The following is a 24,882-nucleotide window of genomic DNA, read 5'->3' on the forward strand; positions in this document are numbered from 1 at the left end:
GAAAAGAAATATTAATAATAATAATGATAATAATAATTTCAATGTCTAGAAGTAATATTGTTCAGCCCTATGAAATGGAAAGAACATGTAGGATGTGGAAAGGGAGGTGAATTGAAGGCTTCTATTAGTTGGGACGGATTTGGATAATGTGGAGCATCTGCAGAAGAAATTGTGTACAAGATGCTAATGGTAGTAATTCCATTCCAGTGTAGGCTTGATAGCAGACTTTGAATGAATTCAGTGATACACTGCTAGATCATGCAAATTAGTAAACAAAAATCATATTTGGACAGCTAGAGATTTCTTAAGTTTTTTCAGTAAAAGCTCTTTCCAATGTAAACGAACTACTAATATGTCTTAAAAATCTGAAATTTTATTTCTGGACCATATCCACTAGTTTTGTCATACATTTTGAAGCCTTTTTGGTGCTTTTGGAATAACCATTGTAATCAGTGAAGACTTTTGAGCCGTTCTCTGGCTCGCGTTGTTGCTGTTGTAGGTTTCCATCCTCTGTTGGAGGCCAAACTATATCATTTAGTTGACATGGTTGCGGTTGTTTGTCTTCTTCTTGTGCTTGTGTTGACTGGTGCCACTTGGTTTCACAAGCGTTCCCTGTCCGCCAGTGGCAGCAGCAGCGTTATCGTTATGTAATAACTGTGGCCCTATCTTTGGGGTGATGTCGTCGTTCTCCTGTGTCATGTGAGTGAGCAGTTCGGTTGGGGACCAGGTCCACAAAGAGCAAGAACACGCCAGGACAGCTGGTGGCATGCATGGACTGCCGGATTGAAGGGCTGTGGTCATGAGGGTGCACGACGTCGTTGAAACTGGATCCCACAAATTTTAAGTTGAGTGCATTTCAATTCAAGTAGATTAACCTCCACCATTGTGAAATCTTGTGATTCTCCAGTGACTTGGGTTAATGTTGCTGCTTGTCGTGTCGCCAGGGCAAAGAGCAGTGAGTGGAGTGCTAGGGGAAGGCGGATCTGAGTAGCTTTCCTGGGCTTCTAATTACTATTTACTACCTTCAGCTTGTTACAATTGTTAAGTTCGACCAGTGATATTTTCCTGCCTGGTGGCCGCTAATGCTCCAGTTACCTGCTCTGGGGGTTAGTGTACGTAATGGCAGTGTACGTTTCCTCGCCTTGCTGCTGCTGTCCAGTGAGGCGTATGAGTTTGACAGCTTTCTTGATTGTAGGTTGGTTGGTGATTCTTCTATCTTGGTGGTAGTGATTCCTTTCTTATTCTGGGCTATAAGCACAGTGTTCTGTGGGCGGCGGAATCCAGACCGCCAGTTCTGGTTTTGGCATATTTTTACATCTTTGCAATTGGTTTATTGGACATCAAGTAGCCTCACCAAGATTATCATTAGTCACTCGTTAGACTGCCACTAGTCTGAGTTACCATCTTGTGGTGTGAATGCAACTCTTGGCTGCCTTTCTCATTGCTTGCCAAAGTGTTTTTGGCTTGACCTACTGAGAGGCCGATTCCTGGAGCACCATCTGTGACTGGCCCTTGTGTTTTTTATAGTGTTATTATTTTATTATTGTATTACCAAGTTACCATCATTTGTTTCACCTGTTTGGTGATCAGTTGCTTGTCCTTTTGAATTAACCTTTGTTATAATATTTCCTGATTTATTGCATGTTGCCAATTTCTTTTTAATAATTGCCATTCTTGGAATTAAAGGTCTTCAGCTATGACTGTGGTTACTTGCCTTAAAATTCTAATTGCGACCACATTGGCTTGTTTTCAAAACATTATTTGCTGTGTCTGTATTTTATGTTGTTGTTATTGTGGTCTTCAGTCCTGAGACTGGTTGGATGCAGCTCTCCATGCTACTCTATCCTGTGAAAGCTTCATATCACAGTACCTACTGTAGCCTACATCCTTCTGAATCTCTACGATTTTTACCCTCCATACTGTCCTCCAATGCTAAATTTGTGATCCCTTGCTGCCTCAGAACTTGTCCTACCAACCGATCCCTTCTTCTTGTCAAGTTGTGCCACAAACTTCTCCCCAATCCTATTCAATACCTCCTCATTTGTTATGTGATCTACCCATTTTAATCTTCAGCATTCTTCTATAGGACCACATTTCGAAAGCTTCTATTCTCTTCTTGTGCAAACTATTTATCATCCATGTTCCACTTCCATACATGGCTACACTCCATACAAATACTTTCAGAAACGACTTCCTGACACTTAAATCTATTCCCGATGTTAACAAATTTCTCTTCTTCAGAAACGCTTTCCTTGCCATTGCCAGTCTACATTTTATATCCTCTCTACTTCGACCATCATCAGTTATTTTGCTCCCCATATAGTAAAACTCCTTTACTACTTTAAGTGTCTCATTTCCTAATCTAATTCCGTCAGAACCACCCGACTTAATTTGACTACATTCCATTATCCTCATTTTGCTTTTGTTGACATTCATCTTATATCCTCCCTTCAAGACACTGTCCATTCAGTCCAACTGCTCTTCTAAGTCCTTTGCTGTCTCTGACAGAATTACAATGTCATCAGCGAACCTCAAAGTTTTTATTTCTTCTCCATGGATTTTAATAACTACTCCGAATTTTTCTTTTGTTTCCTTTACTGCTTGCTCAATATACAGATTGAATAACATCGGGGAGAGGCTACAACCCTGTCTCACTCCCTTACCGACCACTGCTTCCCTTTCATGTCCCTCGTCTCTTATAGCTGCCATCTGGTTTCTGTACAAATTGTAAACAGCCTTTTGCTCCCTATAGTTTACCCCTGCCACCTTCAGAATTTGAAAGAGAGTATTCCAGTCAACATTGTCAAAAGCTTTCTTCAAGTCGACAAATGCTAGAAACATAGGTTTGCCTTTTCTTAATATAGATTCTAAGATAAGTCGAAGGTCAGTATTGCTTCACATGTATTTCTACAGAATCCAAACTGATCTTCCCCGAGGTCGGCTTCTACCAGTTTTTCCATTTGTCTGTAAAGAATTCGCATTAGTATTTTGCAGCCGTGACTTATTAAACTGATGGTTCGGTAATTTTCACATCTGTCAATGCCTGCTTTCTTTGGGATTGGAATTATTATATTCTTCTTGAAGTCTGAGGGTATTTCGCCTGTCTCATACATTTTGCTCACTAAATGGTAGAGTTTTGTCAGGACTGGCTCTCCCAAGGCTGTCAGTAGTTCAAATGGAATATTGTCTACTCCTGGAGCCTTGTTTCCATTTAGGTCTTTCGGTGCTCTATGAAATTCTTCACGCAGTATCATATCTCCCATTTCAGCTTCATCTACATCCTCTTCCCTTTCTATAACTTTGCCCTTGTATAGTCCCTCTTTATACTCCTTCCACCTTTCTGCTTTCCCTTCTTTGCTTAGAACTGGGTTTCCATCTGAGCTCTTGATATTCATACAAATGGTTCTCTTTTCTCCAAAGGTCTGTTTAATTTTCCTGTAGGCAGTATCTATCTTACCCCTAGTGAGATAAGCCTCTACATCCTTACATTTGTCCTCTAGCCATGCCTGCTTAGCCATTTTGCACTTCTTGTCGATCTCATTTTTGAGATGTTTGTATTTCTTTTTGCCTGCTTCATTTACTACATTTTTATATTTTCTCCTTTCATCAATTAAATTCAGTATTTCTTCTTTCACCCAAGGATTTCTACTAGCCCTTGTCTTTTTACCTACTTGATCCTCTGCTACCTTCACTACTTCATCCCTCAAAGCTACCCATTCTTCTTCTACTGTATTTCTTTCTCCCATTCTTGTCAACTGTTCCCTTATGCTCTTCCTGAAACTCTGTAGAACCTTTGGTTTAGTCAGTTTATCCAGGTCCCATCTCCTTAAATTCCCACCTTTTTGCAGTTTCTTCAGTTTTAATCTACAGCTCATAACCAATAGATTGTGGTCAGAGTCCACATCTGCCCCTGGAAATGTCTTACAATTTAAAACCTGGTACCTAAATCTCTGTCTTACCATTATATAATCTGTCTGAAACCTGTGAGTATCGCCAGGCTTCTTCCATGTATACAACCTCCTTTTATGATTCTTGAACCAAGTGTTAGCTACGATTAAGTTGTGCTCTGTGCAAAATTCTACCAGCCGTCTTCCTCTTTCATTTCTTCCCCCCAATCCATATTCACCTACTACGTTTCCTTCTCTTCCTTTTCCTACTATCAAATTACAGTCACCCATGATTATTAAATTTTCGTCTCCTTTCACTATCTGAATAATTTCTTCTATCTCACCATACATTTCTTCACTTTCTTCGTCATCTGCAGATGTAGTTGGCATATAGACTTGTACTACTGTCATAGGTGTGGGCGTCATGTCGATCTAGACCACAATAATGCGTTCGCTATGTTGTTTGTAGTAGCTTACAAAAAGTTTTTTTTTCATTATTAAACCTGCATTACCCCTATTTGATTTTATATTTATAACCCTGTATTCCCCTGACCAGAAGTCTTGTTCCTCCTGCCACCAAACTTTGCTAATTCCCACTATATCTAACTTTAACCTATCCATTTCCCTTTTTAAATTTTCTAATCTACCTGCTCGATTAGGGGATCTGACATTCCACGCTCCGATCCGTAGAACGCCAGTTTTCTATCTCCTGATAATGATGTCCTCCTGAGTAGTCCCCGCCTGGATATCCGAATGGGGTACTGTTTTACCTCCGGAATATTTTACCCAAGAGGACGCCATCATCATTTATCCATACAGTAAAGCTGCATGCCCTCGGGAAAAATTACGGCCATAGTTTCCCCTTGCTTTCAGCCATTCGCAGTACCAGCACAGTAAGGCCATTTTGGTTAGTGTTACAAGGCCAGATCAGTCAATCATCCAGACTGTTGCCCCTGCAACAACTAAAAAAGCTGCTGCCCCTCTTCAGGTACCATACGTTTGTCTAGCCTCTCAACAGATACCCCTCCGTTGTGGTTGCACCTACGGTACGGCTATCTGTATCGCTTAGGAACGCAATCCTCCCCACCAGTGGCAAGGTCTATGGTTCAAGGGGGAGGGAGGGGGCTGGGTATATTATGTATGTTTGTCAATTTTTTTTAATAATTGCCATTCTTGGCAATTAAGGCCTTCAGCCATGAAAAAATTCTTAAATTATTGCCATTATTTTAATTTGTTGTTCATTTCAAATAAATTGTGTGTGATTAAAAGAAAAGCCAACCAATAGTAACTGATTATGGCCCCGTCCACAATTGTAACCGAACCCTGCCTTTCTTGACTATCAGGTTTCAACTTTACTCTCAGCAGGGGAACTGCTGTACCAAACATTTGCAATGAATTTGGTTCTGTGGGACATGGGTATCTGCCTTTTGCTAGCAGTGCTACTCCAATTGAGTGTTGTGGACCAAATCCATGTTCCAGCATTTTGGTAATTTTTTCTAACTCCATAATAGCCAGCCATTCCACAAAGTGTTTTAAAGAACTCCTGGAAGAAGTGATACTTTGGAGTAAATAACTTACCCAGTTCAAGCATTATTATTTTTTTCTAATTAGCAGTCACTGATACCAACATTATGAGAAATTGGGACTCTGAAGTTGAAATTAAATCATTCTTGCATGTACATCCTTTATCCATGGGTCTAGTCTAATAGATACAGCAGAAAAATTTTGTGAAATTTGGAAAGGAAGCAGAGAAGGAATGAGAGATTGAAGTTTGGTGTTGGCCCAATAAATGGAGTCGTACAGCTCAAGCAGAAGGTAAATTCTCAACAAAATCGTCAAGTACCAGTCTAGCAGACAGTTTTAACATGTACCACAAGTATTTCAGCAATTATCCTCTTTCAAATTCTGACTTTAGAAAAAATAATACACACAAAATTAGCTATGGAAAATTTCAAAATTATTAGAAAATTAAGTTTAAAAATCTTTTGCACAAATGTTGTTGTCTTAATAAGTACATTATATAGAGACCATTGCCAAAAAGGTAAATATCTGGTTTTGAAAATTACGAAATGAATAAATCATCATAAGTGATAGTCAATGTGTGAGCTAACATGATTCAGAATAACAGTTTAATGTAACATTATGCATTAAAAATCAATACATGAGGAAGCTGCAAACCACTGAAATAATGGACATCATAGGCTCATATCAAACAAATTGAATCTTATTCTCCAGCTGTTTGCATCAAAATGGAAAAGTCAACTTTGGATGGTGCACAGAAGTGAAGCAAGTAAATATGTTTAGATATGCTGTACCTCAGGCACTATGTTATCACTGATGGAAACCGTAAGTTATACTCTTTTTTTTGTCTTAGTTTTACAAAATTTGTAGCTGCAGTACAGTGCAATGTGTCATCATGTAATATACTTACATTTGCTTAAAAGGACAAGTGGTAAACTGATTCTAAGAAAATGACATAAATCATTCAAACCTCCAGAGCATTAAATGCATAATGCATTGAGATAAAAATTATGATTAGTGACTGAAGGTAGTTTGTTTTCTTCTTTACTAGAGTACCACAGTCCCGGTGACAACTCTGGACTTCATTAAGATGCTTTTTTTTTTTTTTTTTTTAAAATCAGTTTCTTGACAGTTGGTTTATCTGCACCTATAGTGGTGTGTCTTTTATAGGAATCACTGATTTACTGGAAAGAGTAACTTCTACAATGGAAAAATACATGTAGACCATTGCAGAGGATACTGATGAGCTGTGGTAATAAACGGCAACACACTTACAGCAGTGCTGCAGTGTTGTGCTATTTCTCCCAATAAAGATCTGTGATATGTTGTAGTCACATTGATAATGTGCCTATTATGCAATGTCAGTACCACATTTTATAGTCCACTGCTGGCACTGTTTATACATTTGGATATTCCAGTTATTCATTACAGAAGAAACACTAAAATCCATAATAGTGTAATTCCACAATACAAAAACCTACACAAAGTGTCACAGACTAACCATATTCCAGCATTAAAAACAAAGTATTTTGGTTATAAAGTATCTTTTTAGTATTGTCAAGGCAATGTGATTTCTCAGGTAATGATGCAAGACGTTTGGTGTTAGCCTAGAGCCATTTGCACATTGTTTGTACGGCTGCATCACTAAAGCATTTTCTTAAAGAGAATGTTAGATTGATAGTTGAGCTATAACAACAACATCTATTATTATGCGAGTACTATGTTTTGTTCTCCACTCAGGATGCCATGACATTGTGTTTTATCTGTAGTGTTGATTCAGAAAGCCAGCAAGGGTCTTCTATCTCCCCCCCCCCCCCCCATAACCATCTATGACTCAATGCTTATGCTATGTGTGAGTGATCTCCTTTACTCCTAAAGCATTTAATTCTACCAGAACTTTTCTACCATAATTACTAATGAGGAAAAACAAAACCATGAAGGAATTATCCAAATGGGATGGAAATTGGTAGATGGTACGTGCATGTATAGACAAACAAATGCATACAGTTTTAGAAAAAATGGGATGATTTATTCAAGAGAAAGAGTGTCACAAATTGAGCTAGTCAATAATATGTTGGTCCACTTCTGATCCTTATGCAAGCAGTTATTCACCTTGGTGCTGCTTAAGCCTCGAACATCTCCAGACTTATCTCCACTAGTTTCTGGGGTTCCTTTGAAAATGGTACTCATCACTGAAAATAAATTTACTTCAGTCAATGAGGTCTCAGCCCAAGATATGTCTGGAAACGTCACTGACAGTGGTAGGATACCAACCTGACTGTCGCCCGCCATATGGCCTGACAACCATGAATGATGAATGTCAACTAATTTCCAATTGCTATTTTTATTGAGCAAATTAAGATGGCTGAAACATATTTGATTCGATATTCTGTACTTGAACAGCTGAGGTCCCACAACCATCTGTATAAGATGGACATTTAGAGACCAGGTGTGCTGGTCTAGAGTGCCATTTCTTTCCACAGCAGGACCCTTTTGGTTGTCATCCATGGCACCCTTACAGCACAGCAATATGCCGATGTTAATCTGCACCCCATTTCATTGGCTTTCATGGCAATCCATCCTAGGCCTACATTTCAGCAAGATAATGCCTGCCCGCTCATGGTGGGAGTTTCTACTGCTTTCCAAACCCCACTTTGCCCCAATAGACACTGTTCAGAGCATTGTTAGCAGGGCCCTCCAACCATCTTGGGGATCTGATGATGTAATGCACCAGTTGGTCAGAATTTGGCAGATTATCCCTCAGGATGGCATCCAACAACTCTATCAGTCAATGCCAAGCCAAACAACTGCTTGCAGAAAAGCCAGAGGTGAACCACTGCATTATTGACTTCCTCAATTTTTGAAGTTCTCTCTCTTGAATAAATCATCAGATTTTTCTGAAATTGGGATTGATTGATTGATTGTTTGTTTGTCTGTACATGTACATCACATCTAGTAATTTCAGTCCCATTTGGAAAATGCTTTCTTGGTGTATCATTTTTTGTCTTAGAGCGTATATCAGACAGACTTGCACATGGGCATGATACAATGTACTGGTTTTGTCAGGCTCTAGAATACCAGCCATAGTTCATTCCAAAGATAAAATTTTAAGGAAAAAGAGTGTAAAGATTTTGTTTTGTAAACAAGAATGTTTTCTAATTTCATTTTCTACCATTTTCAAATTGCCTGGTGTTAGATTCACTCACCTCTTGTCATTCACAATCTCTAGTTTCCAAGCAACTTACTGAAGAAAAGAAATCTTAATTGTGTTTTGTTTCCTAAGTATCAACCAGCCACTTCATAGTATACTTCCTTATAATTTCATCGCTTTCCTTCTATTCAACTTCAGAATAACTACTCCATTACCAAACTAATGGTTCCTTCACTCCCATTGACACTCCTCCTTTTAGTCAAGTTATTTCATACCTTACTTTCCCAATTTGATCCAGTGCTTCCTCGTTAGTTACATGATTTAGCCATCTGATATTCAGTATTCTTCTGTGGCACCACATTTAAAAAGCCTCTGTTCTCTTCTTGTCTGGACTGCTTTTCAACATTTAAACTAATTCCTCTTTTCAAAAATGCTGTTCTTGCCGCATCCCATCTGTATTTTGTACTGCCTCTACTTCAGGCATTATTGTTGGTTATTTTGCTGCCCAAACAGTAAAACTCATCTACTACTTTTAGTGTGTCATTTCCTAATCCAGTCCTCTCTGCTCACATGATTCAGTTTCACTACATTCCATTACCCTGTTTTACTTCTATTACTGTTCATCTCATAACATCAATACCAAGAAACTTCTGTTCAACTGCTCTTCCAAGAAAAGGGTGGTTATAATTAAACTTTCACTACTTGAGCCTGTGTGAACAGAAAACTGTTCACTGTACGGGTACCCAACTTTATATGAATGATGCACTGCACAAATTGCTTTGTTAGTAGTGTTAGTGTCATGACTTGCCATTAGGTGCTGGCACTGGTATGGTAAGATAGCGTTTAAACACAAGAATCTGTGTGCATTATAGTTATAAACAGTCAAAGCAATTTTGGACAAAGCTGTTTTATCAAAACAGCAGCAATAGTGCTGCCACTCTTCATGAGTATTGATGCATTCACAAAATATGGAGATGTCCTCTGGGGATTTGAGAACTGCTCTTGGGAGACACTGATGGCTAATTGCACCACAAATTGTTGACACAGTTACTGTTGCCATAGCTGAGAATGCTGGATGCAATGTGCAATCTTCAAGGAGTGCACATGCTGTGTAATGACAGTTGAACGTACTATTGCCCAACAATTCAATAATTACTCTAAACAATTGTGAAATGATATTTATGGTGCACTTCCAGGCTGTCAAGGCTGTAGCTGGTCATGACACTGAGCAACATTTGTAACCTGGAATGTAAATGTGATATGCAATTAACATATGTTATCATCTCATGTGGAAATTAAAATGTGTTTCTTTCAGTGGTTTATTTGTTATTTCTCTACCGCATGCCCTTACTAATGTTTCCACAAAATTTCATTGCCCTGTGATCACTTGTTTTTCAGAGGTGCCCTCTCAAGTAGCCAAAGCTTAATTATAACCACCCTGTAGTTGCAGTCTCTGACAGAATTGAAGACCTCTGTGCAAAAAGGGATATCTCACAATTCACATATCCGACATAAAATATGGACAGTAATCTCATTAACATGACTGGACCATGTAAATTCAGTGCAAAATAAGAATTCCTCCAATATTGATCCGTCCATCATAAAGAAGGGATAATGGGATAAGATTCTAAAGCTTATATGGTCTGATACACATTAGAAGAAAAAAATGGAGTTATCCCCTTTTTGCACCAAGGTCTTCAATTAAAATGCCATGATCAAGCTTCAAAGCTTTTATTTCTTATCCCTGAAATTTAATTCAACTTCCAGTTTTGTCCTTAGCTTCCTTCACAGCTTGTTCAGTGCACAGGTTAACATGGAGGATAGGTTACAATCCTGTCTCGTTTGATTCTCATCAACCACTACTTCCTCTTCATGTTCCTCGACTCTTATACTTACTGTCTGGTTTCTGTGCAAGTTGTGAATAATCTTTTGCTCCTTGTATTCTATCCCTCCTACCATCAGACTTTCAGAATGTAGTTCAGTAAACATTTTCAAAAGCTTTCCACAAATGCTATAAACATAGGTTTACCTTTATTTTACCCGTCTTAATGTGAACATTACCTCACCTCCTTACATTTAACTGGAGCCCAAACTGAGCTTTCCCAGGATCTGACAGTACCAGGTTTTCCACTCTTTTAAAATAATTTGTATCAGCACTTTGTGCCATTGAACTACTGAACTGATAATTCATTAATATTCACACCTCCCTGATCTGGAACAGTAATTACTACATTCTTCTTGAAGTCTGTGGATATTCCACAGCCTGATATATCTTGCATACATGGTGGAATTGCTTCATCTTGGCTGGCTCTTACAAGGAACCCAAAAATCCTGAGGGAATTTCATCTACTCCAGGGGACTTGTTTTGATTTAGGTCATGAGTTCTGCAAAATTTTTCTCACACATGTCGTGTGTATATATTTCTTCTTCTCTTCCTACTATATTGTTTCCCTTATATAGATCCTCTATGCATTCCTTCCACCTTTCGATCATTCCCCCTCTGTTTAGTATTTGCTTGCCATCTGAGTTCTTAATATTCATGCAGGTGTTTCTATTTTCTCCAAAAGTCTAATTTTCATACAGAGTACAGGTATCTTTCCCCCAGCCATGCATGCTTTTACATAGTTACACATTCATCTTCTACTGTACTACTCCTCTGGTTTCAGTGAGCATTGCCAATGCTTCCTTGAGACTTAACTACCTATGGTTATTTCAGTTTGTTGAGGTCCCACGTCTTGTTTCCTACCTTTCAGCTATTTTTTCAGTTTTATTATGAAGCTCATGAACAACACGTTACAGTCAGAAATGCTATCATCCCCTGGAAATGCTATGCAGTTTAAAATCTGGTTTCAAAATCTCTAGCTGAAGCCTCCCAGTGTCTCCAGGTCACTTCCACTTACACAACCTACTTTCATGATTTTCAGCCAAATCACTTCGTGCAATCAGAATACATTTAACATTGTTGCAATGGATTTAATTCCTGCTTTTGTTGTCATGTTGTGATTTATCATTTAATATTCCTGACCTGACAATTTTTGTGAGGCTAAAGCACCTGAAGTATAAGTATGGTTCACTACTCTTCAGCAATTTTCTTCAGCGAAGCCACAAAAACTTTGCTATTATGGATCAAGCATTAACACGTTAGATTACGGAAATAGAAGTTATCTGTTTGTTCATATAAAAAAGCATTTACTCAGGGCTTGTAACGAAACTATGAAGATTTGCTTGAGTATTTAATGCCTACGCATTATTGAAATTTCTGGATTACAACATACAAATATACTGTGGTAACCTCTACTTGTGAGTTACTTTCTGAAGCAAAAATTACTAAAACTAATGAAATCTATTGTCTTAAAGCCTATTAGACAATGGAGAGAGTGTATTGCTGTGTAACTCATTGCTTTGCAAGCCAGATTAAACTTAGTCACAAAAACTGCAATGATACTATACTTACTGTATATAGCCATTATTCAGAGCAGTGATGCACGGCCCGAATCCTGATTTGATATTTCCGTGTAATACAGTTCCAGAAGTTTACTTCATACATGACTTAAAACACATGTAAGGCGATTCGACTTACTTAAAGGACAGCCAAAATAACATAACAATACTGGTATATGGATCAAGAACAATAAGAGTGCAGATGTGTTTCTTAATATTTCAAGGGTTTTGTAAAACACTTATAAACTTAGCAATTAATATAACTAAGTAACTGTTCATCATTGGCATTCAACTAGATTTAAGCAACTGTTAGTTAAGGTACTGAGATTGTTATGGGTTTGATTTTTATGTACAAGATCCTCCTAGGTTGTTCTGTGGCAGTGAAAGATGCTCTTTTGATGAATTTCAGACATCACAATGAGCTGCTCAGAGTCTGCAGTTCCATCTGTCGCGCCACATAGGTCGTCCCTGGTGAAGTACCACAATTCTTTGTCAACACAGATCTAAGAATGTAGACTGAAGAAAAATGTATAGTATGGTGACAAATCTGTCAGACGAGATGGTCAAGTGACATGATTAAGTTGTAAATTGAGTTGTAGTCTGGCCAATACACCAGGTTCCTTCCATAGTATATAGTCTGTACTACTCATAGTAAAAGCAGCATTACAGGAAGAACAGTAAGAACAAGTGGATGTTCTATTTAGTATAAGTTAAAAGCAAACTTCAAGACAGCAGAAACCCTCACACAACCTTCTAACGAGATTAGTTTGGCACAACTTTTTCACATTAGAGTGAGTGAAAAGCTCTGCCCGGGTTCCTCCATATGCCCACTTCTTTTTCTTTCTACATCTACATACTTACTCTGCATCACACAATCAAGTGTTTGACACAGGGTGCAAAGAGCTACTTTTACAATTTTTCTACTGTTCCACTCAATAACTTGTGGGAGCAACGAACACATTTCTGTGAGAGATCTGATTTCTACCATTTTACCAGTCTGGTCATGTCTCACAATTTTAGCATACAGAGGAGAAAGCTGGGGCAAATTTCATGGTTTCGAGACTAGGTCTAACCATAACTAAAAATGCTGTTTTAACGCCTGCCACCTTGACTCAGTGATTGTACCAGTCACTCCCTCTCACCTGCCTCAAATAATACAAAATAAAATGTCCTCCTTTGAACTTTTTGATGGCCTATATGGTAAAGATGCTGTACGATGCAGCAACACTTGAAAAGAGGGCAGACGAGCACAGTGTACACAGTGTCATCAGTAGATTTGTTGCATTGTGTAAGTGTTCTGTTAGTAAAATGCAGTCTTTGGTTCGCCTTCACCACAGCATTTTCTGTGTTCGTTGTTGTAAGCCTTAGTTATTTAGTCAAATCTACAATCTAACTTTCTGTGCAGTATCTTGTAAACAAAATTTAACATTTCTTTATTTGACATTCTTTTAAATGTGGCATGCTTCTTTCTATAGCTCCTGAAATAGTGTTTTCACATGGTTCATGAGCCAACAACCATTAACAATTTTTCTGAGTATGAGCCCCATTTAGTTGATACACATAAGGGAAAAAAATTAAGTGGATTTTAGAAAGATAAATTACGCTTTATTTAAATTTGGGTTGATTTGGATATTACAGTATTCAACCTCACTACAACCACCATGAGCTCACAGATTACTGTGTCATGACACTATGGCGATTGTTTTCTTCTTGGAGAACTAGTATATTATCTCAACTATTTGCACTCAATGTGGGCCAATTTTTCAAAGCAATTTTGTGGGAAACCATGTAGTATAATTTTGGGAAATGGTTTACACTTACCATTGACATTAAAACAGTATTTTCACCAACATACAAAGGCTAAACTGAAGCCATTAATAATTAAAATACTCAAAGTAACTCAAATTTTCCCTGAACCTTCGCGTAACTATCACGAAACTGAATGAACATTTTCTGATATACCTCACAGAAAATTTGCCTTGTCTAAACTGCACAACATCTCAATTAAAAATGGAAGAGTGTAGCTGCTTCATATATCATTGCCGCTCAAAAGCTGTAGTTTATTGGCTTTAGTTTACTGAAACTATAGAAAAGCACTTTTTTTAGTGTAAGCTGATTGTGTACAAGTCTGGAAATAATATAAATTAATGCAACAAAATTTCACATAACTTGCTCCTGTTTCTTGCATTAAATTCAAGCCTTTACACAAACAGTGGTACGTACTGGGTCTCCTATTACAGGTTCATTAATTTCAACTTATTAAAATATTTATTGAGTAGTATTTGCTGCTATGTTATACTAAGCTTAACGCATTTTCTAATTTTCTGAACTTTAATATTCACATGCAGATATAGGGTAACTGAAGCCTTCAACTATAAACCTAATTGTCAACTCTCAATCTAATATAGGGCTCAGACTACTCTCCAGACTCCAAAAAAAAAAAAAGGATTATATAGACAATACAAATATTGTCAGTCATGAGATCATGATTTATAGACATTATGCAGCATCAGTAGGTTCAGTTGCCCAGTAGATCATGTTTTCACATATATGAAAATGTTGAGGTGGACTGTTTCTTACGGTTCCATTTTTACTGAATTTATATTTAGAACTCAATTTTGTGTTGGCAAATAATAATAAACACACACACTTGATAATAGATTTATCAGGCAATTACAATCATCATTGCTTTAGCAAGCACTTATGTAATTTATTACAAATTAAATGGCTTTGAAAATTAAACTGTCGGGGCTTATTTTAAAAAACTAGGAATGTTTCATTCTTACATGATGAAGCTAAGCTGGTATGATTGGAATTTACTTTGACACAAGAACAATTCTTTCAAAGCCCTCTGTCCACTAGGCCTACTCAATTTAAAGGGAGCAAAGCAGTCAACCAAGTCAGTGCTAAATATGCTAAAGGGTGGATAAGGAGTGACATGTAGAGAAGCACGAAATACTGAAAATCATAAGCAACAGTCAAACTGTGTGCACCCTAATTATCTGTATTTCAAAACTAATTACACAATGTTTTTTTTGCAGAAATCATGTCATTAACACATGGTGACCCACAACTGCAACCAATAAAATATTTTGCACTCAGTAAAAGAAACTGTAGTCTTAATGTGGATGGTTAAGTAGGACCATGTTCCAGTTCCAAGCATTGGCCACTGTACAACACAGCAATGAGTTGTGTGAAATACCCTCACAGACAGACACCTAATTGCTATTACAGTTCTTTAATTTACTGACAGAAAATGGGGGAAGGGAGGAAGAGCCAATTAATGGAAAGTAACACACAAAATATTAAAACTGAGGATGCAAACAGTGTGAAACCACAGTAGTGGGGCTGGAGTTTTCACTCCACATGAGGAAATGAGGCCCATGATATTATAAAGAAGGGTAGTAGGCAATAACAAAAGAGATAAGAAGACAAATTGGATTCGACACTACAAACACTGTTTCAAATCCAAATAAGCAGCAGTGAATATTTTTATAAGGTATCTCGTGACCCACATTTCACACGCCAAGGAGCAACATTCAATTAAGAACAACAATTGTGCATGATGTTTAGAAAAATACTAGAACATTCAGTGTTTCTCTTTGTCTGGTATTAAGATGATCTAAGGAGAGGGGGAAAGCTATCACCAAAGTTAGAAAATATTGGTAGGACAGTAATTTGACATACTAAAAAAATAATTGGAAAACCACACAATAAACAATAGGCTTCCTACTTTTTTATGGTTTACTTATAACCATTAATAGTGATTGAAATTAGATTACTAAATACAGTTATTGGTTACACAGACAGCAGAATGAAAGACTGACACTACAGAAGGTGTAACAAATGTAGCTCCAAGGACAGAAAGTAGGAAACACTGAGCTAAATACCAGAAACAACAGCCTAAAGAAGACTAAGCAATGCCAAAAAGTAACTAGTAGTTAATAAAAAAGAATGTAATAAATTTCTTTAAAGATTTTTAAAAAATTACACCAAATATCCTATACAGGTAAGGTCAATAGCTATCAAAACTGCTACTGGGGCCATATGCAAATAAAATGCAACACTATTATGCATGGACATAGTCATGCATTAACGTGCAATTAACTTTTAGAAACAGGGCTAAAAGTACATTAGACTGTGCATCCTCACTAGTTCCCGAGTATCAAGGCATGGGCAGAAAACTTTCTAAAATCAACCTCTGTTCGAACTATACATTTTACACTACACAACATTCTTATATTACCTGCAGCCTTATCAGCACTAATGCTGAGTAGCAACTAAAGTTTGCTTATCATCCCTTCATCAACTTGTCTAACACTATTCACATGCAAAGAACAGTAGAAAAACACTTCATGACGGAAAGGACCTGATTAAACAATGCTTTCCAAATTACAGCACAAATGTGTCTGCTCTCACTGCAACACGAGTTCCTCCCACCAAATAATAATTTCCATTCAAAGCCGACATGCTAAACATAACTTCGCATAATCCGGGAGCAAACATTACATCAAATCCAGTGATAATTTGAATACACAATATTTCTTTTTCAGGTATTTATCGTCACGACATTTATCTGCGTCTCCTAAAACTATCCATTGTAAATCTATACAGCTTGCCTTTAAGCTATAGCCAGGCAGTATTTCAAATGATTCAAGTATGAAAGCGGTTTTCCTCGACATCAAACTAGACAAAGAAGAAAATCAACAAATTCTTTACTGAAATTATGAGTAGGACACACATTTATCCTATAAAACAGAACTGATCTCTTATCAAGGTGTGTGTGTATGTGCACATGATAAATGAAATGAGTTTATATAAAGCTAAAGACATTTATTTTCTCAATAGATATAAAAAAGATAAATGCTGGGAACAATACAGTAACAGAAGTATGGCATTTTCAACAGTTCAATAGTTAGAAGTCACACATCACGTCTGGCAATATCAAAGAAAGTCACAAAGCAAGAATAACTTCAGGAAAACGACCATTACTTGAACAGTACAGACAAATTACAAACCCGAGCGAATTTCACATTTGTAAGATTTTATCATACTTCTGGACGTTTCGAAATTACAATAGCACTCGATCTCTTTTTTTTGCGTTTCCTCTTGCACGAGTAACATACGTCACTGACAGAAAAAAAAGACACAGCGAATTCCTGCGACAATCACTTTTTACCAGATTTTTTTATTCCACCTCCGCCAAGAGGGCCCTTCTGAGCTGCTCTTGCTTTTGCTTCTGCTAGAGCTTTCGCCTCTTCTTTCTGCCTCTGTTTACGAGCGACGTCGTCCTCGTCCATTTCCTGCTCCTTCTTCTTTGGTTGTTTCAGAGGTTTCTTCTTCCCACCTTCACGTCCAGACATCTTGGCTTAGTTTCTCGTCAGCACGAGCAACAGTTATATGAAATCTCTATGCAACTGTCGCTATCAAATAACTCTTGTATGATATGTACTGTGTATTCCGTAGCAACACGGGGCACGTTAATTTCACCCAAAACACGACGAAAATGAGAACCTTTTTACACACCACCACCTCGCTCCCAAATTCCACCAAGGAGTAGATTTATTTCCTCTCGCGTAGCAAAGAGTGGAAACCAAAGATATACTCCACTCCTCGGTTGTAGAGCCTTGGCCTGAATCCACATGTGAATACTCAAACCGACGCCAAAGCTGAAATCTGTACTCGCTGCAGTCAAAATTATACCAACAAAATTTTCAATATAGCGTCTACTGAATTTATTCAGGTGAGCATTATTGCCAAAGCGCACGGTTATTTCAGAAAAGCTACGTCAAAAATTAAGAAACAGGAAAAATAATTACAAATTTTACGACTTGAAACTCAATACACCCGTAAATTACCTGCAGGCATCAAAAATGTTTTTAGGTGTCAAGTACACTCTACGCTGCCATATCTAGTTCTACTATTGGAGGTTAGACTTTAATGTAAGTAAAAAAAAAAATTATTTTGCCTTAAACCTCCTGAAAGTACTAGTGGCTGTAATTTTCTGAGCTTTAACAACACTGATTAACAGAGTATATCACCAAGAATATAAGTTTATATTACCAGTGTTACATGACAGGTTCTGTTTAACTTAAGATCCGTAATGTTTTGAATGAATGTTCGAGCAATTCTTGAATATTGCTCGTAAGTCTAAAAGTCTTACCAGCTTCAGCAAATAAGAGCCAGTTTAGTGTTAGAGGCAGCATACATATGAAAACTATAAACGTAGGTGCCTACTTGCCCATTATTAAGCCACAGCAATTGTCGAAGGGTATGTTTAGAATTTTTGTAAAGCGTTGCATGATATTTAAATGCTGTAGAATCATAAACGGTTCTATTCTGCATCAAACGGTTTTTGAGAGCTATGCTGTCTACAAAGATGTACTGTAAGTACAGTTTAAAAATACTAGTGTAACTGCAGTGAGGAGCTAGCAAGTGATTTATTAATTTTTGAACTAAAGTATTACGAGTACATTGTAAAAATTAACTTTTAATGGGTTTAACATAATTATTAAATAGTTTATTTTACGAACTAGAGTGGAATCATCTAGATTTAAGCAATGGTTTTTACCACCTGGAGACATCAAGATCAATGTTAGAGTCTGATAGAACTTATATGCCAGAACTAACTGTACCGAAAGTTCGCAATGTTTTATTTTCTGAGGAGAACACCCAATATCACTCAAATATTTATCCAATTATATACATCACCTTAAAGGCGTGCACCCCACTCCCAATATGGTGGCTTCAGTGTGAAACATAAATAACAGATCTGATCAACAGAGAAATTGTGTGAGGATTTCTTTCATAAAAGAAAAACATACTTATTAACGAATAGTAATGAGGGCAATCAATAACCTTCCCTTCATAAAATCATGTTATAACCCATAACATGTTAGAAGACCAAATGACGATGATAGTTGCTGCAGAAATTACTTTTGCCTCCCATTTAAAACTAATGGAGAATACCAATTACAACAGAGAAAACCTGTACAGTCCTCTAATGTCTGTGCTTTAGAATAATTTTAGTTGCATGTTAACTTTATTTCATTTCATTCTTCTTAAAGCTCGATTAGAAGTAATAAGTAATTGATACAGTATTTTCTTAGATTTTTGTTGTGGTGTGTTAAGTAGGTTTAAACTGTGATTGCATTATCATGTACATAAGAAGAACCCAAGTAACCCTACATTCTAATTAGATTCTTAAAATCTCAACATTTTCTCTTGTATACTATCCAGATCAGAAATGCATGGACACTTACACTTCTGTAATCCTATGACAACATCAGATTGTTTCTTTACACTGTGTTAAAGAAAATAACACTTCATTGTAATGTCAAAATATGTTACAGATTTTAAAATCTTGATACTTAACAAAGCAAATAATAGTTTATGATACAGTAAAGTAAGGATAATTTTTTATCTTAGCTTTATGGTCAGCCACTATATAAACACTATAAACAATACTCATTTATAATGAGCACACGTTTATGATCAATACATAATGTATCCATTCTCTGCTACAAGCCTACAGGATATATAAACAGAAAAAATTACAGTGATTTGAAAATGTGCCATGAAAATAATCTTGCAAACCTTTTTTTTTTAGTGAAAATAATTCTCCAATCTGGCTGTCACCAAAGAAAGTTCAGAAAAGCAAAGACTAACAGGCTAAATCACTCACTGGATCTTTATCCAAATATTGTGCAGAAAATAAAGGTGGCAGAGGAAAGAGTCAAACTGTCGAATCTGGCTCTGATGCACAGATAAATGTTGATGTTGAGATTAGAGACACAAGTCGAAAGCCTACTGTGTGTGATTTTAATAAAGAGTTTGATGTAAGTGACAAAAAGAAAAGGACAATGAAGATAATAATGATGAGAAAATATTGGGACTGAACATAATTTTCATGCATCTAACATTTACTTCTTCATCAAATGACACTGCACATTAACCAATACTGTTCCAGAGAATATCAGAAATGTGATTACTGAAAAGGGTAGTGAAGTACAAAAAACAAAGAGATACCTTTTGAATGTATAGAAAGACCAGATGAACACATTAAAGGAACACTTCCTTGTGCTTTTAGTCTCATGTCAGTGAGGTAAAATATTTATGGAGATGGATACTATACACACCATCAACAAAGATACTGTACTGTTTTTGCTGCCAATTATTTGCATCTGAGGGTGAAAACAACAAAAATAATTTTCTTTCTGTTAGTGGTGGAAGCTTAATCCATACATATCAAAGCATAACTCATGACTTGAATAACTATCAAACGTAGAAAAATGGAGAACACTTTCTATGGGTTAAAAACTTAATGCGGCCATTGACACAGATAATCAGAAAGTTGGGAGACTAAGAAGTGGAGAAACATTATACAGCCCCTATTCTTAGCCCAGCAAAACCTTGGTTTCTGCACTCATCATGAAAACATTTTATGGAAGAAGAAAAAAATTCTTAGAATTGGTGCTGACTGTGAAATATGAACCGATATTGAAAGTTCTCTAATGGGTTAAAGAGAGTGCTTTCTTATTTTGCAAAAGGGATAAAATGAATTTATTTTTATTTTGGGTGAACATGTTAAGGAAAAAAATTACTGCAGATATAAAAAGGGTTAAATATTATGCAAAATTTTGAATTGTAGATAGCTCTCCCGATGAAAACAGAAAAGCCCAAATAATTCAATTTGTCCATATAGATAATGACATTGTGGAAGTTTGAGGATCCTTCTGGTGTTTCCTGTTGATGTGAGACAAACAAAAGATATTCAACAGTACCTGGCAAAGTATGGGCTGCACTCTGCATTGTGTAGGGCTCAAAGTTACGAGTTTGTTGCGTCAATGTCAGTTATACATGAAGGAGTAAAAGAAAAAATTCGAGAAGTCAATTGAAAAGCCCTCATTAGTCCATGTGTTAATAATTCCTTAATTTTTTGTGGAGTTCACACATTTTCATGTGTTTCATCTGCCACCTGTATTGGAACTGTTGAGAAGTCATATATATCTGTATACTCTTCCTGTCTTCTCGTTTTATCTTTTTGACCTACGTCAATACAGGCATTGTGAATCACAGAGATATGTACTATTCTAACTGCAACAGAGTATGTACCAGGAAGAGCTAGACAACATATTACCCTCTCCTACATATGTCTCAAAATGAGCAGAATGAGAAAATGCGAGTAAATAGAGCTAATACAGAGGTTTATGGATAATCCAGTCTTCCCTGGTACCACATTTGCGAATGGAACATATGAAGGGTTCCAAAAGAATTTTCCACCAAATGGCGTCAAGTGGATTGTGGAGTACTAATGTACACTATTTGATTAAAAGTATCCAGACACCTGACTGAAAATGACTTACAAGTTCGTGGTGCCCTCCATCAGTAATGCTGGAATTCAATATGGTTGTTGGCCAACCTTTAGCCCTGATGACAACTTCCATTCTCACAGGCATACGTTAAGTCAGGTGCTGGAAAGTTTTTTGGGGAATGGGAGCCCATTTTTCATGGAGTGCTGCACTGAGGAGAGGTATGGAGAGGTATTGATATCCGGTGGCAAGGCCTGGCATGAAGTTGGTGTTCCAAAACAACCCAAAGGTGTCTATAGGATTCAGGTCAGGACTCTGTGCAGGCCAATGTGTTGTTGTTGTGGTCTTCAGTTCAGAGACTGGTTTGATGAAGCTCTCCGTGCTACCCAATCTCTGAGTAACTACTACAACCTACAGCACTGAGCGATGGGGTGCAGTGGTTAGCACACTGGACTCACATTCGGGAGGATGACAGTTCAATCCCGGGTCCGGCCATCCGGATTTAGGTTTTCAGTGATTTCCCTACATCGTTCCAGGCAAATGCCTGGATGGTTCCTGTCAAAGGGCACGGCCGACATCCTTCCCTATCCTTCCCTAATCTGATGAGACCGATGACCTCGCTGTGTGGTCACCTCCACAAAAAAAAAAAAAAAACAATAGCTACAACCTACATCCTCCTGAAACTGTTTAGTGTATTCATCTCTTGGTCTGCCCACTACGAGTTTTACACTCAACGCTTCTCTCCAATACTAAATTAGTGATCCCTTGACGCCTCAGAACGTGTCCTACCTTCTTCTAGTGAAGCTGTGCCGCAAATTCCTCTTCTCCCCAATTCTATTCAGTACCTCCTCATTAGTTACATGATCTACCCATCTAATTTTCAGCATTCTTCTGTAGCACCACATTTCGGAAGCTTCTACTCTCTTCTTGTCTAAACTATTTATCTTCCATGTTTCACTCCCATACAAATACTCCATACTCCATGCAAATACATTCACAAAAGATTTCTGACACTTAAATCTTTAGTCGATTTTAACAAATTTCTCTTATTCAGAATCGCTTTCCTTGCCACTGAAAGCCTACTTTTGCATCCTCTCTACTTCGACCATCATCAGTTACCTTTCTCCTCAAATAGAAAACTCATCTACTACTTTAAGTTTCCCATTTCCTAATCTAGTCTCCTCAGCAGCATTTGATTTAATTCGATTACATTCCCATTATTCTCGTTTTGATTTTGTTGATGTTCATCTTATATCCTCATTTCAAGACACTGTCCATTTTATTCAATTGATCTTCCAGGTTATTTGCTGTCTCTTACAGAATTACTATGTTATAAGCGAACCTCAAGGTTTTTATTTCTTCTCCACAGGTTTTAATTCCTACTCTAAATTTTCATTTTTTCCTTTACTGCTTGATCAACAAACAGCTTGAATAACATCAGAGATAGGTTAAAAACCTGTCTCCCTCCCTTCTCAACCACTGCTTTTCTTTCATGCCCCTTGGCTCTTATAACTGCAGTCTGGTTTCTGTACAAATTGTAAATAGCCTTTCGCTCCCTGTATTTTACCCCTGCCACCTTTAGAATTTGAAAGAGAGTATTTGAGTCAACATTGTCAAAAGCTTTCTCTAAGTCTACAAATGCTAGAAACGTAGGTTTGCCTTTACTTAATCTATCTTCTAAGATAAGTCATAGGGTCAGTATTGCTTCACATGTTCCGACATTTCTATGGCATCCAAACTGACCTTTCCCAAGGTCAGCTTCTACTAGTTTTCCCATTCATCTGTAAAGAATTCTTGAAGTCTGAGGGTATTTCGCCTGTCTCATACATCTTGCTCACCAGATGGAAGAGTTTTTTCATGGCTGGCTCTCCCAAGGTTATCAGTAGTTCTGATGGAATGTTGTCTACTCCTAGGGCCTTATTTTTGGCTTAGGTCTTTCAGTGGTCTGTCAGATTCTTCACACAGCATCGTATCTCCCATTTCATCTTCATCTACATCCTCTTCTATTTCTATAATATTGCCATCAACTACATCGCCCTTGTACAGATGGACCCTCTGTATAGTTCTTCCCCCTTTGTGGTTTCCTTTCTTGGCTTAGGACTGGTTTTCCATCTGAGCTCTGGATATTCATACAGGTGGTTCTCTTTTCTGCAAAGGTGTCTTTAATTTTAGGGTAGGCTGTATCTATCTTACCCCTAATGATATATGCCTCTACATCCTTACAATTGTCCACTGTCCATCCTTGATTAGCCATTTTGCACTTCCTACCAATCTCATTTTTGAGACATTTGTATTCCTTTTTGCCTGCAGTGGATTCTGATGCAGTTTGGAATTCCTGTGTGGTGATCTGGATACATGTCTCCTTACTACTCATTATGACCCTCTACAATTGTCGGCAGTCTTGTCAGTCAACAGCCAAGGTCACGCTGTACACTTTTGTGCTGTGCATGTCCCTTCACATTTCCAGTTCACTATCACATCAGAAACAGTGGACCTAGGGATGTTTAAAAGTATGGAAATCTCATGTACAGACATATGACACAAATGACACCCAATCATCTGACCTTGTTCAAAGTCTGTGAGTTTTGCAGAGCACTCTATTCTGCTCTCTAACAATGTCTACTGACTACTGAGGTCGCTGATATGGAATACCTGGCAGCAGGTGCCAGCAAAATGCACCTAATATGAAAAAAAGTTTGTTTTTAGGGGTGTCCAGATACTTTTGACATTAAAAAATGCAGTGATATGGACATTAACATTGACTGATGAGCAAGAAGGAGGATAAATAAAACAATGCGATGTGCACTAGCTCTTAATGCTGGATTATCAAATCACATAGTAGTTTGTTGATAAATATTGGAATTCCTATACCACTTTATACAGGTACTGTTGAAAATATTTTGACATATCTGTTACATATTGTGGAATACTGTCAATGAACAACAACTTATTTTATAGTTACAATTGATGAAGTTTTATGAAATAACATGAAATGCTGACACATTTGTATACAGACTGCAGAAACAGACTGATAGTGGTTTCAACTGGAGATACCAAATTACAGCTGAATGTGATTATTGACAGTTGGCATAGGTTAGTGACATTACTAAGTAAAAAGGACTAAATTTGTTGAATACTTTATATTGATTCTCATACTTATGATATGTGTCTTATATTGAGCTCTCCAGTTTTGTTAAATGTAGCAAGGTTTCTTTATTAAGAGTATTTGATAGCTCTTGAATTTTGGAATATAATAGTTTGGTGCCTTTAAGTGATTACACTCAATTTTTTTGCAAAAATCCCAAAATAATGTGCTAAACTTAAATGCCATGGTTGACAGGATCAACAATATTGTCACATAAACCTCATATGGTGCATCTGAGGCTACACTCTTTTGGTATATTGTAGTAGCCTCACATTTTGCACATTTTCAAACTAGTTTTTGAAGAAGTTCACTGCAAATAGTCTTCTGCTCTTTCACAGAGATATAGACTGTCATTTCAAACAATGCATCATTTCCATAATATATTCCCATAGTTGCTCTAGTGTCAGAATAAATAGGTAGGGTTCT

The 24,882-nt window shown here is 37.3% G+C and overlaps 1 protein-coding gene across 5 annotated transcripts in view; it reads right to left on the reverse strand.

Annotated features, from left to right (window-relative positions):
* The window catches only part of LOC126334563 (extracellular sulfatase SULF-1 homolog), a 1,305,433-nt gene that overhangs the window by 102,847 nt on the left and 1,177,704 nt on the right, over positions 1–24,882 (reverse strand). The gene's annotated exons all lie outside the window — the stretch shown is intronic.

This window comes from Schistocerca gregaria, chromosome 2, assembly GCF_023897955.1.
Source record: "Schistocerca gregaria isolate iqSchGreg1 chromosome 2, iqSchGreg1.2, whole genome shotgun sequence".
NCBI lineage: Eukaryota > Metazoa > Arthropoda > Insecta > Orthoptera > Acrididae > Schistocerca > Schistocerca gregaria.